This window comes from Stigmatopora argus, chromosome 17, assembly GCF_051989625.1.
Source record: "Stigmatopora argus isolate UIUO_Sarg chromosome 17, RoL_Sarg_1.0, whole genome shotgun sequence".
In the NCBI taxonomy this organism is placed as follows: domain Eukaryota; kingdom Metazoa; phylum Chordata; class Actinopteri; order Syngnathiformes; family Syngnathidae; genus Stigmatopora; species Stigmatopora argus.
In genome coordinates, this window is record NC_135403.1 from 12239911 (window position 1) to 12256555 (window position 16645).

Consider the following 16645-nt stretch of genomic DNA (forward strand, 5'->3'; position numbering starts at 1 on the left):
TAAGGAATGTTTTTTGTCCTTTTTTAGCTTTTCAAACTAAATAATTAGAGAATTTTTTAAACAAAGAGAATACCGTTTTTAATTTAAAAAACAAAAACAAAAGTTAAATTAAAATGAAACAATCCCAGATTAAATAAATGAAGTCAATAATTATCGGAAACCTAAAAGGCCTGTTTTTTAACATTTAAAAAATAAAAATAAACCAGGTTTCTACTATCATTTTATCAAAACAATATTTCTTAAATTGACATAACCATTTCAAATAATAAATAGGGAGAACCGCTTCAAAATAAACACAAAAAAAACCACTTTCTTTCTTCACCTAAACGACTAAAAAGAACAGAGACTATTAAGATGAACATTTGGAAAACATCCAATTAAATATCGGAAAATGAAAAATCATTCATTAATTGAATCATCTACAGTCGTTGCCCTGCTGTTTTTTCGTGTCCTATTTCCATGTATCAGTGCCTCGAAAAAAAGGAAGCTTTTAAGCCTCTGCAACTGAGCCTAATCCATCCCAATCAATACACCTGTACTCCTCTCTCCATATTGGCTGCACCGGCTAATCACCGCGGCGGGGACCCCCACCCCCGGCGTTATTGATCGGCGAGGGGGGGTGGAGTTAATAAGCTGGAGAGTCATCCGTCAGCGGGGTAGAGACTGGAACTGCCCGCGACAGTCTTAATCAAGTCGTCCGGCACCACCAAAGTCGTTAAAAGAAAAAGAGAGGGAGCGCTTAAAAAGGGAGAAGAGATAGAGAACGTCTGTCGGGGGAGGACGGGGGGACAAAAAGTTGATTTGGGGTCCCTTCATCAGAACCAAGATCCAATCAGGGAGGTCAGTCATTCGTTCAGATTGCCACCCTTGAAAAAACTTTACACTCAGACTCAATGATTTTAGCTGAAGAATGTACAAAGTGTCTTGTCATATAATGATCGAAGTGAACGTTGTGATGTGATTGGTGCTTTGCAAAGATTGAAGAATATATGCTTGAAGTTGTTTTTTATAGTGAGGCTTTTCTTTAAAAAAAACGACATAGTATAGTAAGGCTTTTTTTTCTCTGGTAAAAACGACATAGTATAGTAAGGCTTTCCCCCCTAAAATACGACATAGTATAGTAAGGCTTTTTATCTTAAAATACGACATAGTATAGTAAGGCTTTTTTTTTCTCCTAAAAAACGACATAGTATAGTAAGGCTTTCCCCCCCTAAAAAATGACATAGTATAGTAAGGCTTTTTTCCCTTAAAATACAACATAGTATAGTAAGGCTTTTTTCCCTAAAAAACGACATAGTATAGTAAGTCTTTTTTTCTTACAATACGACATAGTATAGTAAGGCTTTCACCCTAAAAAACGACATAGTATAGTGAGGCTTTTTTTCCTAAAAAACGAAATAGTATAGTAAGGCTTTTTTTCCTAAAAAACAACATAGTATAGTAAGGCTTTTTTTCTTAAAAAAACGACATAGTATAGTAAGGCTTTTTTTCCCTAAAAAACAACATAGTATAGTAAGGCTTTTTTTCTTAAAAAACGACATAGTATAGTAAGGCTTTTTTTCTTAAAATACAACATAGTATAGTAAGGCTTTTTTTCCTAAAAAACGACATAGTATAGTAAGGCTTTTTTTCTTAAAATACGACATAGTATAGTAAGGCTTTTTTTTCCCTAAAAAACGACATAGTATAGTAAGGCTTTCCCCCCCTAAAAATGACATAGTATAGTAAGGCTTTTTTTCTTAAAAAACGACATAGTATAGTAAGGCTTTTTTTCCTAAAAAACGACAGAGTATGGTAAGGCTTTTTTTCCTAAAAAACGACATAGTATAGTAAGGCTTTTTTTCCTAAAAAACAACATAGTATAGTAAGGCTTTTTTTCTTAAAAAAACGACATAGTATAGTAAGGCTTTTTTTCCCTAAAAAACAACATAGTATAGTAAGGCTTTTTTTCTTAAAAAACGACATAGTATAGTAAGGCTTTTTTTCTTAAAATACAACATAGTATAGTAAGGCTTTTTTTCCTAAAAAACGACATAGTATAGTAAGGCTTTTTTTCTTAAAATACGACATAGTATAGTAAGGCTTTTTTTCCCCTAAAAAACGACATAGTATAGTAAGGCTTTCCCCCCCTAAAAATGACATAGTATAGTAAGGCTTTTTTTCTTAAAAAACGACATAGTATAGTAAGGCTTTTTTTCCTAAAAAACGACAGAGTATGGTAAGGCTTTTTTTCCTAAAAAACGACATAGTATAGTAAGGCTTTTTTTCCTAAAAAACAACATAGTATAGTAAGGCTTTTTTTCTTAAAAAAACGACATAGTATAGTAAGGCTTTTTTTCCCTAAAAAACAACATAGTATAGTAAGGCTTTTTTTCTTAAAAAACGACATAGTATAGTAAGGCTTTTTTTCTTAAAATACAACATAGTATAGTAAGGCTTTTTTTCCTAAAAAACGACATAGTATAGTAAGGCTTTTTTTCTTAAAATACGACATAGTATAGTAAGGCTTTTTTTCCCCTAAAAAACGACATAGTATAGTAAGGCTTTCCCCCCCTAAAAATGACATAGTATAGTAAGGCTTTTTTTCTTAAAAAACGACATAGTATAGTAAGGCTTTTTTTCCTAAAAAACGACAGAGTATGGTAAGGCTTTTTTTCCTAAAAAACGACATAGTATAGTAAGGCTTTTTTTCCTAAAAAACAACATAGTATAGTAAGGCTTTTTTTCTTAAAAAAACGACATAGTATAGTAAGGCTTTTTTTCCCTAAAAAACAACATAGTATAGTAAGGCTTTTTTTCTTAAAAAACGACATAGTATAGTAAGGCTTTTTTTCTTAAAATACAACATAGTATAGTAAGGCTTTTTTTCCTAAAAAACGACATAGTATAGTAAGGCTTTTTTTCTTAAAATACGACATAGTATAGTAAGGCTTTTTTTTCCCTAAAAAACGACATAGTATAGTAAGGCTTTCCCCCCCTAAAAATGACATAGTATAGTAAGGCTTTTTTTCTTAAAAAACGACATAGTATAGTAAGGCTTTTTTTCCTAAAAAACGACAGAGTATGGTAAGGCTTTTTTTCCTAAAAAACGACATAGTATAGTAAGGCTTTTTTTCCTAAAAAACAACATAGTATAGTAAGGCTTTTTTTCTTAAAAAAACGACATAGTATAGTAAGGCTTTTTTTCCCTAAAAAACAACATAGTATAGTAAGGCTTTTTTTCTTAAAAAACGACATAGTATAGTAAGGCTTTTTTTCTTAAAATACAACATAGTATAGTAAGGCTTTTTTTCCTAAAAAACGACATAGTATAGTAAGGCTTTTTTTCTTAAAATACGACATAGTATAGTAAGGCTTTTTTTCCCTAAAAAACGACATAGTATAGTAAGGCTTTTTTTCCTAAAAAACGACAGAGTATGGTAAGGCTTTTTTTCCTAAAATACAACATAGTATAGTAAGGCTTTTTTTCCTAAAAAACGACATAGTATAGTAAGGCTTTCCCCCCCTAAAAACGACATAGTATAGTAAGGCTTTTTTTCTTAAAATACGACATAGTATAGTAAGGCTTTTTTTCCCTAAAAAACGACATAGTATAGTAAGGCTTTCCCCCCCTAAAAACGACATAGTATGGTAAGGCTTTCCCCCCCCTAAAAAACGACATAGTATAGTAAGGCTTTTTTTCCTAAAAAACGACATAGTATAGTAAGGCTTTTTTTCCTAAAAAACGACAGAGTATGGTAAGGCTTTTTTTTCCCTAAAAAACGACATAGTATAATAGTAAGGCTTTTTTCCCTAAAAAACGACATAGTATAGTAAGGCTTTTTTTCCTAAAACACGACATAGTATAGTAAGGCTTTTTTTCCTAAAAAACGACATAGTATAGTAAGGCTTTTTTTCTTAAAATACGACATAGTATAGTAAGGCTTTTTTTTCCTAAAAAACGACATAGTATAGTAAGGTTTTCCCCCCCTAAAAACGACATAGTATAGTAAGGCTTTTTTTCTTAAAATACGACATAGTATAGTAAGGCTTTTTTTTCCCTAAAAAACGACATAGTATAGTAAGGCTTTCCCCCCCTAAAAACGACATAGTATAGTAAGGCTTTTTTTCTTAAAATACGACATAGTATAGTAAGGCTTTTTTTCCCTAAAAAACGACATAGTATAGTAAGGCTTTCCCCCCCTAAAAACGACATAGTATGGTAAGGCTTTCCCCCCCCTAAAAAACGACATAGTATAGTAAGGCTTTTTTTCCTAAAAAACGACATAGTATAGTAAGGCTTTTTTTCCTAAAAAACGACAGAGTATGGTAAGGCTTTTTTTTCCCTAAAAAACGACATAGAATAATAGTAAGGCTTTTTTCCCTAAAAAACGACATAGTATAGTAAGGCTTTTTTTCCTAAAACACGACATAGTATAGTAAGGCTTGTTTTCCTAAAAAACGACATAGTATATATAGTAAGGCTTTTTTTCGTAAAAACGACATAGTATATTAAGGCTTTTTTCCCTAAAAAACGACATAGTATAGTAAGGCTTTTTTTCTCTCTAAAAAACGACATAGTATAGTAAGGCTTTTTTTTTTCCTAAAAAACGACATAGTATATATAGTAAGGCTTTTTTTCGTAAAAACGACATAGTATATATAGTAAGGCTTTTTTTCGTAAAAACGACATAGTATATTAAGGCTTTTTTTCCCTAAAAAAACGACATAGTATAGTATGGCTTTTTTATCCTAAAAAACGACATAGTATTGAAAGCCTTTTTTTCTCAATGTTTTTTTCCCATGTAGGCAGTTGGGGTTCGAATCCCAGTTAGGAAACATTTTCCCTCAATTATTTCTATGTATGTGTAGTCAAGACTTTCTAATAATGACAAAGATTAGAGTGGCCACTTCATGGTGTAGTGGTTAGCTCACCTGACTGCTGTTTGGGCGGGCGGGGTTCGAATCCCAGTTGGGAAACATTTTCCCTTAATTATTTCTATGTATTTGTAGTCAAGACCTTCCAATAATGACAAAGTTAAGTGTGGCCACTTCATGGTGTAGAGGTTAACACACCTGACTACTGTGTGGGCAGGCGCGGTTCAAATCCCGGTGGCCGCTGACTTTAGACAGACTGGTGGATGAACCATTTTGCCATTAAAAAAGACTGAGTCATCTTTCCTTAAATAAAAGCACCCAATGACCATGTATAGGCGGGCCGCCTCGTGGTGTAGTGGGTTAGTCACCTGCCTGCCATGCAGTAGGCGAGGGTTCACGTCCCGGTGTCGCCAGTCAACGACTGTATGGTGTCGGCAGTCGGCCGACTGTCGAACACCACCAGGAACCCCTCCCCTCAACTGTCTTCCGGTCAGCCTTCGGCTGACCGGAACATAATTGTTTTGCTGAAAAAAATGACTAAGTCTTTATTTTAATGAAAAAAGGATCATCCATTTACGGAACTACATTGTGTAGTGATCAGTCAAACGACAGCAGGATTCGAACCCCAGCTGCCCACATGGCAGTCAGGTGAACGAACCTCTAGGCCACGAATCGGCCACACTTTACTTTGTAATTATTGGAAGGTCTTGACTACAAATATATAGAAATAACTAAGGGAAAAAGTTTCCCGACCAGGATTCGAACCCAGGCTGCCCACACGACAGTCAGGTGAACGAACCTCTAGACCACGAATTGGCCACACTTTACTTTGTCATTATTGGAAGGTCTTGACTACAAATATAAAGAAATAACTAAGGGAAAAAGTTTCCCGATCGGGATTCGAACCCAGGCTGCCCACACGACAGTCAGGTGAACGAACCTCTAGACCACGAATTGGCCACACTTTACTTTGTCATTATTGGAAGGTCTTGACTACAAATATATAGAAACAACTAAGGGAAAATGTTTCCCGACCAGGATTCAAACCCAGGCTGCCTGCATGGCAGTCAGGTGAACAAACCTCTACACCACAAAGTGGCTACACCTTACCTTGTCATTTTTTGAAAGCCTTGAGTACACACGGTTGCTTCTATTTAAGGGAAAATGACACCACACCAGGATTCGAACCGCACTCTCCCACATGGCAGCCAGGCAAACGAACCACTACACCACAAGTGTCCTCACTTTACCTGCAAGCAAGGATGGGCAATATATAGAAAATAAATGCACAATTTTCTATTTAAAAAAGGACTAAGACTTTTCCTTAAATAAAAACAACCATTTATGTAGTAAGGCTTTGAAATGAAATGACACAAAGGCCATTTCAGGGGCACGACAGCTGCCTCCCGCCCAACGGCGACTACGGCGTGGTCCTGGTTTCTTAAAAAATGATGAAGTATATATAGCAAGACTTTTGTTCTTAAAAAATGACTAAGTATAGTGAGGCTTTTTCCCTTTAAAAAATGACTAAGTATAGTAAGGCTTTTTTCCTAAAAAACGACATAGTATAGTAAGGCTTTTTTTTCTTTAAAAAAAACGATAGTATATATAGTAAGGCTTTTTTTCCCTTTAAAATGACTAAGTATAGTAAGGCTTTTTTCCTAAAAAACGACATAGTATAGTAAGGCTTTTTTTCTTTGAAAAACGACATAGTATAGTAAGGCTTTTTTGTTAAAAAAACGACATAGTATAGTAAGGCTTTTTTTCTCAAAAAACGACATAATATAGTAAGGCTTTTTTTCTTAAAAAAACGACATAGTGTCGTAAGACTTTTTTTGTTTAAAAAAAACGACATAGTATAGTAAGGCTTTTTTTCCCTCAAAAACGACATAGTATAGTAAGGCTATTTTTCTTAAAAAACGACATAGTATAGTAAGGCTTTTTTGTTAAAAAAACGACATAGTATAGTAAGGCTTTTTTGTTAAAAAAATGACATAGTATAGCAAGGCTTATTTCTTAAAAAACGACATAGTATAGTAAGGCTTTTTTTTCTCAAAAAACGACATAATATATTAAGCCCTTATTCTTTAAAAAAAAAAAGACATAGTATAGTAAGGCTTTTTTTCCTAAAAAACGACATAGTATAGTAAGGCTTTTTTTCTCAAAAAACGACATAGTATAGTAAGGCTTTTTTTCTTAAAAAAACGACATAGTATAGTAAGGCTTTTTTTCTCAAAAAACGACATAGTATAGTAAGGCTTTTTTTCCTAAAAAACGACATAGTATAGTAAGGCTTTTTTTCTTAAAAAAAAAACGACATAGTATAGTTAGGTTTTTTTTCTCAAAAAACGACATAGTATAGTAAGGCTTTTTTTTTTTTTTTTTTTTTAAAAACGACATAGTATAGTAAGGCTTTTTTTTCCAAAAAAACGACATAGTATTGAAAGGCTTTTTTTCTCAATGTTTTTTTCCCATGTAGGCAGTTGGGGTTCGAATCCCAGTTAGGAAACATTTTCCCTTAATTATTTCTATGTATGTGTAGTCAAGACTTTCTAATAATGACAAAGGTTAGAGTGGCCACTTCATGGTGTAGTGGTTAGCTCACCTGACTGTCGTGTGGGTGGGCGGGGTTCGAATCCCAGTTGGGAAACATTTTCCCTTAATCATTTCTATGTATTTGTAGTAAAGACTTCCCAATAATGACAAACGTTAGAGTGGCCACTTCATGGTGTAGTGGTAAGCTCACCTGACTGCCGTTTGGGTGGTTGGGGTTCGAATCCCAGTTGGGAAACATTTTCCCTTAATCATTTCTATGTATTTGTAGTAAAGACTTTCCAATAATGACAAAGATTAGAGTGTCTACTTCATGGTGTAGTGGTGAACTCACCTGACTGCCGTTTGGGTGGTTGGGGTTCGAATCCCAGTTGGGAAACATTTTCCCTTAATCATTTCTATGTATTTGTAGTAAAGACTTTCCAATAATGACAAACATTAGAGTGTCTACTTCATGGTGTAGTGGTTAGCTCACCTGACTGCCGTTTGGGTGGTTGGGGTTCGAATCCCATTTGGGAAACATTTTCCCTTAATCATTTCTATGTATTTGTAGTAAAGACTTTCCAATAATGACAAATATTAGAGTGTCTACTTCATGGTGTAGTGGTTAACTCACCTGACTGCTGTTTGGGTGGTTGGGGTTCGAATCCCAGTTGGGAAACATTTTCCCTTAATCATTTCTATGTATTTGTAGTAAAGACTTTCCAATAATGACAAAGATTAGAGTGGCCACTTCATGGTGTAGTGGTAAGATCACCTGACTGCCGTTTGGGTGGTTGGGGTTCGAATCCCAGTTGGGAAACATTTTCCCTTAATCATTTCTATGTATTTGTAGTAAAGACTTTCCAATAATGACAAATGTTAGAGTGTCTACTTCATGGTGTAGTGGTTAGCTCACCTGACTGCTATTTGGGTGTTTGGGGTTCGAATCCCATTTGGGAAACATTTTCCCTTAATCATTTCTATGTATTTGTAGTAAAGACTTTCCAATAATTACAAACATTAGAGTGTCTACTTCATGGTGTAGTGGTGAACTCACCTGACTGCTGTTTGGGTGGTTGGGGTTCGAATCCCAGTTGGGAAACATTTTCCCTTAATCATTTCTATGTATTTGTAGTAAAGACTTTCCAATAATTACAAACATTAGAGTGTCTACTTCATGGTGTAGTGGTGAACTCACCTGACTGCTGTTTGGGTGGTTGGGGTTCGAATCCCAGTTGGGAAACATTTTCCCTTAATCATTTCTATGTATTTGTAGTAAAGACTTTCCAATAATTACAAACATTAGAGTGTCTACTTCATGGTGTAGTGGTGAACTCACCTGACTGCTGTTTGGGTGGTTGGGGTTCGAATCCCAGTTGGGAAACATTTTCCCTTAATCATTTCTATGTATTTGTAGTAAAGACTTTCCAATAATGACAAAGATTAGAGTGTCTACTTCATGGTGTAGTGGTTAACTCACCTGACTGCCGTTTGGGTGGTTGGGGTTCGAATCCCAGTTGGGAAACATTTTCCCTTAATCATTTCTATGTATTTGTAGTAAAGACTTTCCAATAATGACAAAGATTAGAGTGTCTACTTCATGGTGTAGTGGTGAACTCACCTGACTGCCGTTTGGGTGGTTGGGGTTCGAATCCCACTTGGGAAACATTTTCCCTTAATCATTTCTATGTATTTGTAGTAAAGACTTTCCAATAATGACAAACATTAGAGTGTCTACTTCATGATGTAGTGGTTAGCTCACCTGACTGCCGTTTGGGTGGTTGGGGTTCGAATCCCACTTGGGAAACATTTTCCCTTAATCATTTCTATGTATTTGTAGTAAAGACTTTCCAATAATGACAAACATTAGAGTGTCTACTTCATGGTGTAGTGGTTAGCTCACCTGACTGCCGTTTGGGTGGTTGGGGTTCGAATCCCAGTTGGGAAACATTTTCCCTTAATCATTTCTATGTATTTGTAGTAAAGACTTTCCAATAATGACAAATATTAGAGTGTCTACTTCATGGTGTAGTGGTTAACTCACCTGACTGCTGTTTGGGTGTTTGGGGTTCGAATCCCAGTTGGGAAACATTTTCCCTTAATCATTTCTATGTATTTGTAGTAAAGACTTTCCAATAATGACAAACATTAGAGTGTCTACTTCATGATGTAGTGGTTAGCTCACCTGACTGCCGTTTGGGTGGTTGGGGTTCGAATCCCAGTTGGGAAACATTTTCCCTTAATCATTTCTATGTATTTGTAGTAAAGACTTTCCAATAATGACAAAGATTAGAGCGGCCACTTCATGGTGTAGTGGTAAGATCACCTGACTGCCGTTTGGGTGGTTGGGGTTCGAATCCCAGTTGGGAGACATTTTCCCTTAATCATTTCTATGTATTTGTAGTAAAGACTTTCCAATAATTACAAACATTAGAGTGTCTACTTCATGGTGTAGTGGTGAACTCACCTGACTGCTGTTTGGGTGGTTGGGGTTCGAATCCCAGTTGGGAAACATTTTCCCTTAATCATTTCTATGTATTTGTAGTAAAGACTTTCCAATAATTACAAACATTAGAGTGTCTACTTCATGGTGTAGTGGTTAGCTCACCTGACTGCCGTTTGGGTGGTTGGGGTTCGAATCCCAGTTGGGAAACATTTTCCCTTAATCATTTCTATGTATTTGTAGTAAAGACTTTCCAATAATGACAAAGATTAGAGCGGCCACTTCATGGTGTAGTGGTAAGATCACCTGACTGCCGTTTGGGTGGTTGGGGTTCGAATCCCAGTTGGGAAACATTTTCCCTTAATCATTTCTATGTATTTGTAGTAAAGACTTTCCAATAATGACAAACGTTAGAGTGTCTACTTCATGGTGTAGTGGTTAGCTCACCTGACTGCTATTTGGGTGTTTGGGGTTCGAATCCCAGTTGGGAAACATTTTCCCTTAATCATTTCTATGTATTTGTAGTAAAGACTTTCCAATAATTACAAACATTAGAGTGTCTACTTCATGGTGTAGTGGTTAGCTCACCTGACTGCTGTTTGGGTGGTTGGGGTTCGAATCCCAGTTGGGAAACATTTTCCCTTAATCATTTCTATGTATTTGTAGTAAAGACTTTCCAATAATGACAAACATTAGAGTGTCTACTTCATGGTGTAGTGGTTAACTCACCTGACTGCCGTTTGGGTGGTTGGGGTTCGAATCCCAGTTGGGAAACATTTTCCCTTAATCATTTCTATGTATTTGTAGTAAAGACTTTCCAATAATGACAAAGATTAGAGCGGCCACTTCATGGTGTAGTGGTAAGATCACCTGACTGCCGTTTGGGTGGTTGGGGTTCGAATCCCAGTTGGGAAACATTTTCCCTTAATCATTTCTATGTATTTGTAGTAAAGACTTTCCAATAATGACAAACATTAGAGTGTCTACTTCATGGTGTAGTGGTTAACTCACCTGACTGCCGTTTGGGTGGTTGGGGTTCGAATCCCAGTTGGGAAACATTTTCCCTTAATCATTTCTATGTATTTGTAGTAAAGACTTTCCAATAATGACAAACATTAGAGTGTCTACTTCATGGTGTAGTGGTTAGCTCACCTGACTGCCGTTTGGGTGGTTGGGGTTCGAATCCCAGTTGGGAAACATTTTCCCTTAATCATTTCTATGTATTTGTAGTAAAGACTTTCCAATAATGACAAACATTAGAGTGTCTACTTCATGGTGTAGTGGTTAACTCACCTGACTGCCGTTTGGGTGGTTGGGGTTCGAATCCCAGTTGGGAAACATTTTCCCTTAATCATTTCTATGTATTTGTAGTAAAGACTTTCCAATAATGACAAACATTAGAGTGTCTACTTCATGGTGTAGTGGTTAGCTCACCTGACTGCTGTTTGGGTGGTTGGGGTTCGAATCCCAGTTGGGAAACATTTTCCCATAATCATTTCTATGTATTTGTAGTAAAGACTTTCCAATAATGACAAACATTAGAGTGGCCACTTCATGGTGTAGTGGTTAGCTCACCTGACTGTCGTGTGGGTGGGCGGGGTTCGAATCCCAGTTGGGAAACATTTTCCCTTAATGATTTCTATGTATTTGTAGTCAAGACTTTCCAATAATGACAAAGGTTAGAGTGTCTACTTCATGGTGTAGTGGTTAGCTCATCTGACTACCGTGTGGGCAGGCGGGGTTCAAATCCCGGTGGCCGCTGACTTACTGGTGGATGAACCATTTTGCCATTAAAAAAGACTGAGTCATCTTTCCTTAAATAAAATCACCCGATGACCATGTATAGGCGGGCCGCCTCGTGGTGTAGTGGGTTAGTCACCTGCCTGCGACGTGGGTGTCGAGGGTTCACGTCCCGGTGTCGCCAGTCAACGACTGTATGGTGTCGGCAGTCGGCCGAAGGCCGACTGTCGAACACCACCAGGAACCCCCCCCTCAACTGTCTTCCGGTCAGCCGAAGGCTGACCGGAATTAATTGTTTTGCTGAAAAAAATGACTAAGTGTTTATTTTAATGAAAAAAGGATCATCCATTTACGGAACTACATTGTGTAGTGATCAGTCAAACGACAGCGGGATTCGAACCCAGGCTGCCCACACGGCAGTCAGGTGAACGAACCTCTAGGCCACAGATTGGCCACACTTTACGTTGTCATTATTGGAAGATCTTGACTACAAATATATAGAAATAACGAAGGGAAAATGTTTCCTGACCGGGATTCGAACCCAGGCTGCCTGCATGGCAGTCAGGTGAACAAACCTCTACACCACGAAGTGGCCACATCTTACCTTGTCGTTTTTGGAAAGCCTTGAGTACACACGGTTGCTTCTATTTAAGGGAAAATGACACCACACCAGGATTCGAACCGCACTCTCCCACATGGCAGTCAGGCAAACGAACCACTACACCACAAGTGTCCTCACTTTACCTGCAATCAAGGATGGGCAATATAGAAAATAAATGAACAATTTTCTATTTAAAAAAGGACTAAGACTTTTCCTTAAATAAAAACAACCATTTATGTAGTACGGCTTTGAAATGAAACGACAAAAACGTCGACAGCTGGCTCCCGCCCAACGGCGACTACGGCGTGGTCCTGGCTTCTTAAAAAATGACTAAGTATATATAGTAAGACTTTTGTTCTTTAAAAAATGACTAAGTATAGTGAGGCTTTTTCCCTTTAAAAAATGACTAAGTATATTAAGGCTTTTTTTCTAAAAAACAACATAGTATAGTAAGGCTTTTTTTTTCTTAAAAAAAACGATATAGTATATATAGTAAGGCTTTTTTTCCCTTTAAAATGACTAAGTATAGTAAGGCTTTTTTCCTAAAAAACGACATAGTATAGTAAGGCTTTTTTTTCTTTAAAAAACGACATAATATAGTAAGGCTTTTTTGTTAAAAAAGCGACATAGTATAGTAAGGCTTTTTTTCTCAAAAAAACGACATAGTATAGCAAGGCTTATTTCTTAAAAACCGACATAGTATAGTAAGGCTTTTTTTCCTCAAAAAACGACATAATATATTAAGCCTTTTTTCTTTAAAAAAACCGACATAGTATAGTAAGGCTTTTTTTCCTAAAAAACGACATAGTATAGTAAGGCTTTTTTCTTAAAAAACAACATAATATGGTAAGGGTTTTTTTCTTAAAAAACGACATAGTATAGTAAGGCTTTTTTCTTAAACAAACGACATAGTATAGTAAGGCTTTTTTCTTAAAAAAACTACTATGTATAGTAAGGCTTTTTTTTTTTTAACTACATAGTATAGTAAGGCTTTTTTCTGAAAAAACGACATAGTATAGTAAGGGTTTTTTCTTAAACAAACGACATAGTATAGTAAGGCTTTTTTCTTTTAAAAAAACTACTATGTATAGTAAGGCTTTTTTTTTTTTTAAACTACATAGTATAGTAAGGCTTTTTTTCTGAAAAAACTACATAGTATAGTAAGGCTTTTTTCCACCTAAAAACGACAGAGGATAGTAAGGCTTTTTTCTTAAAAAACGACATATTATAGCAAGGCTTTTTTCTTAAAAAAAAACTACTATGTATAGTAAGGCTTTTTTTTTTAAACTACATAGTATAGTAAGGCTTTTTTTCTGAAAAAACGACAGTATGGTAAGGCTTTTTTTCTTAAAAAAACGACATAGTATAGTAAGGCTTTTTTCTTAAAAAACGACATAGTATAGTAAGGCTTTTTTCTTAAACAAACGACATAGTATAGTAAGGCTTTTTTCTTAAAAAAAAACTACTATGTATAGTAAGGCTTTTTTTTTTAAACGACATAGTATAGTAAGGCTTTTTTTCTGAAAAAACGACATAGTATAGTAAGGCTTTTTTTCTGAAAAAACGACATAGTATAGTAAGGCTTTTTTTCTGAAAAAACGACATAGTATAGTAAGGCTTTTTTTCTGAAAAAATGACATAGTATAGTAAGGCTTTTTTCCCCCTAAAAAACGACAGAGTATAGTAAGGCTTTTTTCTTAAACAAACGCCATAGTATAGTAAGGCTTTTTTCTTTAAAAAAAAACTACTATGTATAGTAAGGCTTTTTTTTTTAAACTACATAGTATAGTAAGGCTTTTTTTTTTAAACTACATAGTATAGTAAGGCTTTTTTTCTGAAAAAACGACATAGTATAGTGAGGCTTTTTTTCTTAAAAAAACGACATAGTATAGTAAGGCTTTTTTCTTAAAAAACGACATAGTATAGTAAGGCTTTTTTCTTAAACAAACGACATAGTATAGTAAGGCTTTTTTCTTTAAAAAAAACTACTATGTATAGTAAGGCTTTTTTTTTTAAACTACATAGTATAGTAAGGCTTTTTTTCTGAAAAAACGACATAGTATAGTAAGGCTTTTTTCCCCCTAAAAAACGACAGAGTATAGTAAGGCTTTTTTCTTAAACAAACGACATAGTATAGTAAGGCTTTTTTCTTAAAAAAAAAAAAACTACTATGTATAGTAAGGTTTTTTTTTTTTTAAACTACATAGTATAGTAAGGCTTTTTTTCTGAAAAAACGACATAGTATAGTAAGGCTTTTTTTCTTAAAAAAACGACCATGTATAGTAAGGCTTTTTTAAATTAAAAAACTACATAATATAGTAAGGCTTTTTTGCTGAAAAAACGACATAGTAAGGCTTTTTTCCTAAAAAACGACATAGTATAGTAAGGCTTTTTTCCCTAAAAAACGACATTGTATAGTAAGGCTTTTTTCATAAAAAACGACATAGTATAGTAAGGCTTTTTTCCACCTAAAAACGACAGAGGATAGTAAGGCTTTTTTCTTAAAAAACGACATATTATAGCAAGGCTTTTTTCTTAAAAAAAAACTACTATGTATAGTAAGGCTTTTTTTTTTAAAAACTACATAGTATAGTAAGGCTTTTTTTCTCAAAAAACGACAGTATGGTAAGGCTTTTTTTCTTAAAAAAACGACAGAGTATAGTAAGGCTTTTTTCTTAAAAAACGACATAGTATAGTAAGGCTTTTTTCTTAAACAAACGACATAGTATATATAGTAAGGCTTTTTTCTTTAAAAAAAACTACTATGTATAGTAAGGCTTTTTTTTTTTAAACTACATAGTATAGTAAGGCTTTTTTTCTTAAAAAACGACATAGTATCGTAAGGCTTTTTTTCTTAAAAAACGACAGAGTATAGTAATGCTTTTTTCTTAAAAAACAACATAGTATAGTCACACTTTTTTTCTTAAAAAACGACATAGTATAGTAAGGCTTTTTTCTTAAAAACGACATAGTATAGTAAGGCTTTTTTTCTTAAAAAATGCACAGTATAGTAAGACTTTTTTCTTAAAAAACGACATAGGCTTTTTTCTTAAATACATGACAATCAACCCCCCTCGCAGGACTCCAAATGCCTCGATCCCGTAAGCCGCGAGCACTTATGTAGATGGAGAGTACATGTTAAATGTCCTTCCCTCTCTCGGCGTGGGACCGCGCTTCTTTGCCAGTTATCAGCGTTAAACATCAACTCCGACAAAAAGCAGCCGCATTATTCTTAATGTCCTGGTGGCGAATTAGGAAGCCATCTTTTGTCATGGAGAGACCCCCGCGAGTCCACTCACCTTTAGCATAAGCACGGGGGACCGATCCGCTCCAATTGCCCCTTCACAGCATGGGGGTCTTTATTTCCATCAGGGTGGGGGAAGCCATCTTTGCACTTTTTAAGGCAATTATGCCAGCACCCTCTGGTCCTCATTTGCGCCCTGTAGTCTTTTTCTTCCTTAAAAAAAGGAGATACAGTTATGAAAAATATTCCTGTTAACTCATGACATGTATTGACGGTGGACGTCCAATCAGTCTGGAAAGGAGGGACCTCAAAGTTGATATTTTCAGTGTTTTGTCAGTTAATGTATATGCCAGTCTATGTAATAACTTGTTTAAGCAACTCTGGTCTGTCTGACTGAACAATTAATATTCACAGCCAGTCCTCCATGTTTAAATGATTTGGATTGGCAGACAATGAGTTAATTTGGGGTACTTACAAGACAGTGTTTGTTGGCATTTCAGGGTGACTTCCTGTACATTTTTGGACCCTCAACACTCATAAAAAGTGAATTAAAAGATTAGCAGTATATACTTTATCAAATCAAGCAATCCAATGCGTCATAATTTAATATTTGTACACTCATTTGTAGCGTTTATAAAGCACCTGCGTAGTTTGAAAAACGACATTACAAAGTGTTTTTGTTTTGTCTTTAGAGATATCCTTAAAAGCTTTTCTTTACAATAATAACTGAGGTCAACTCTACCTGTGAAGTTATATTTTCTTTGAAGGAAAAACTGGATGCCATCTTAATTGCGGTTGTAAAGCTATTAGCTAATGAAGCTATGCTAACGCCACGTTGTTTTTCATTCGCTTCACTTACAGTTACAGTAAAACACCCCTCGTTTTCCCGTAGGCGTCACAACAGCTAGCAAGGCCAAATTATTTGCTTGTGTGTGTGTTTTTTGTATTATTGAAGACGGAGAAACTGACAGACGTTGATGAGCTATTCCGGGCCGTGTCGATAAATTGCAAAAAAGGAAGTGCGGCTCAGACGACACCAGCTGCAACAAATTAGGGCGGATGACGACACCGTGAGGATGCTTCAGGAAATGTCAGGAAAAATGCGTTCTCACATACTGTACCGTAACTCTTTCTAAAGATAGTAGTAACTACTTTTGTTTTATTCATACTTGAAAATATAGATGTGGCTAATTTGAGTTTCTAGTATGAAACATTAAGCCCTGTT

The 16645-nt window shown here is 35.4% G+C and overlaps 1 long non-coding RNA gene across 6 annotated transcripts in view; it reads right to left on the reverse strand.

Moving 5' to 3' along the window:
• The window catches only part of LOC144091548 (uncharacterized), a 31844-nt gene extending 15376 nt beyond the window's left edge, over positions 1 to 16468 (reverse strand). The window contains exons 1-3 of one of the 6 annotated variants that reach the window (XR_013305748.1): positions 16163 to 16468; positions 15476 to 15633; positions 5968 to 6107 (exon numbers count right to left, since the gene is read on the reverse strand). This is a non-coding gene — a long non-coding RNA (uncharacterized LOC144091548). Of the gene's footprint in view, positions 1 to 5962; positions 6108 to 15475; positions 15634 to 15895; positions 16103 to 16162 lie in introns of those variants that run through there. The other 5 variants (XR_013305750.1, XR_013305752.1, XR_013305749.1 and 2 more) reach the window with 5 other exon arrangements.
• Positions 16469 to 16645: the final 177 nt, after the last annotated feature.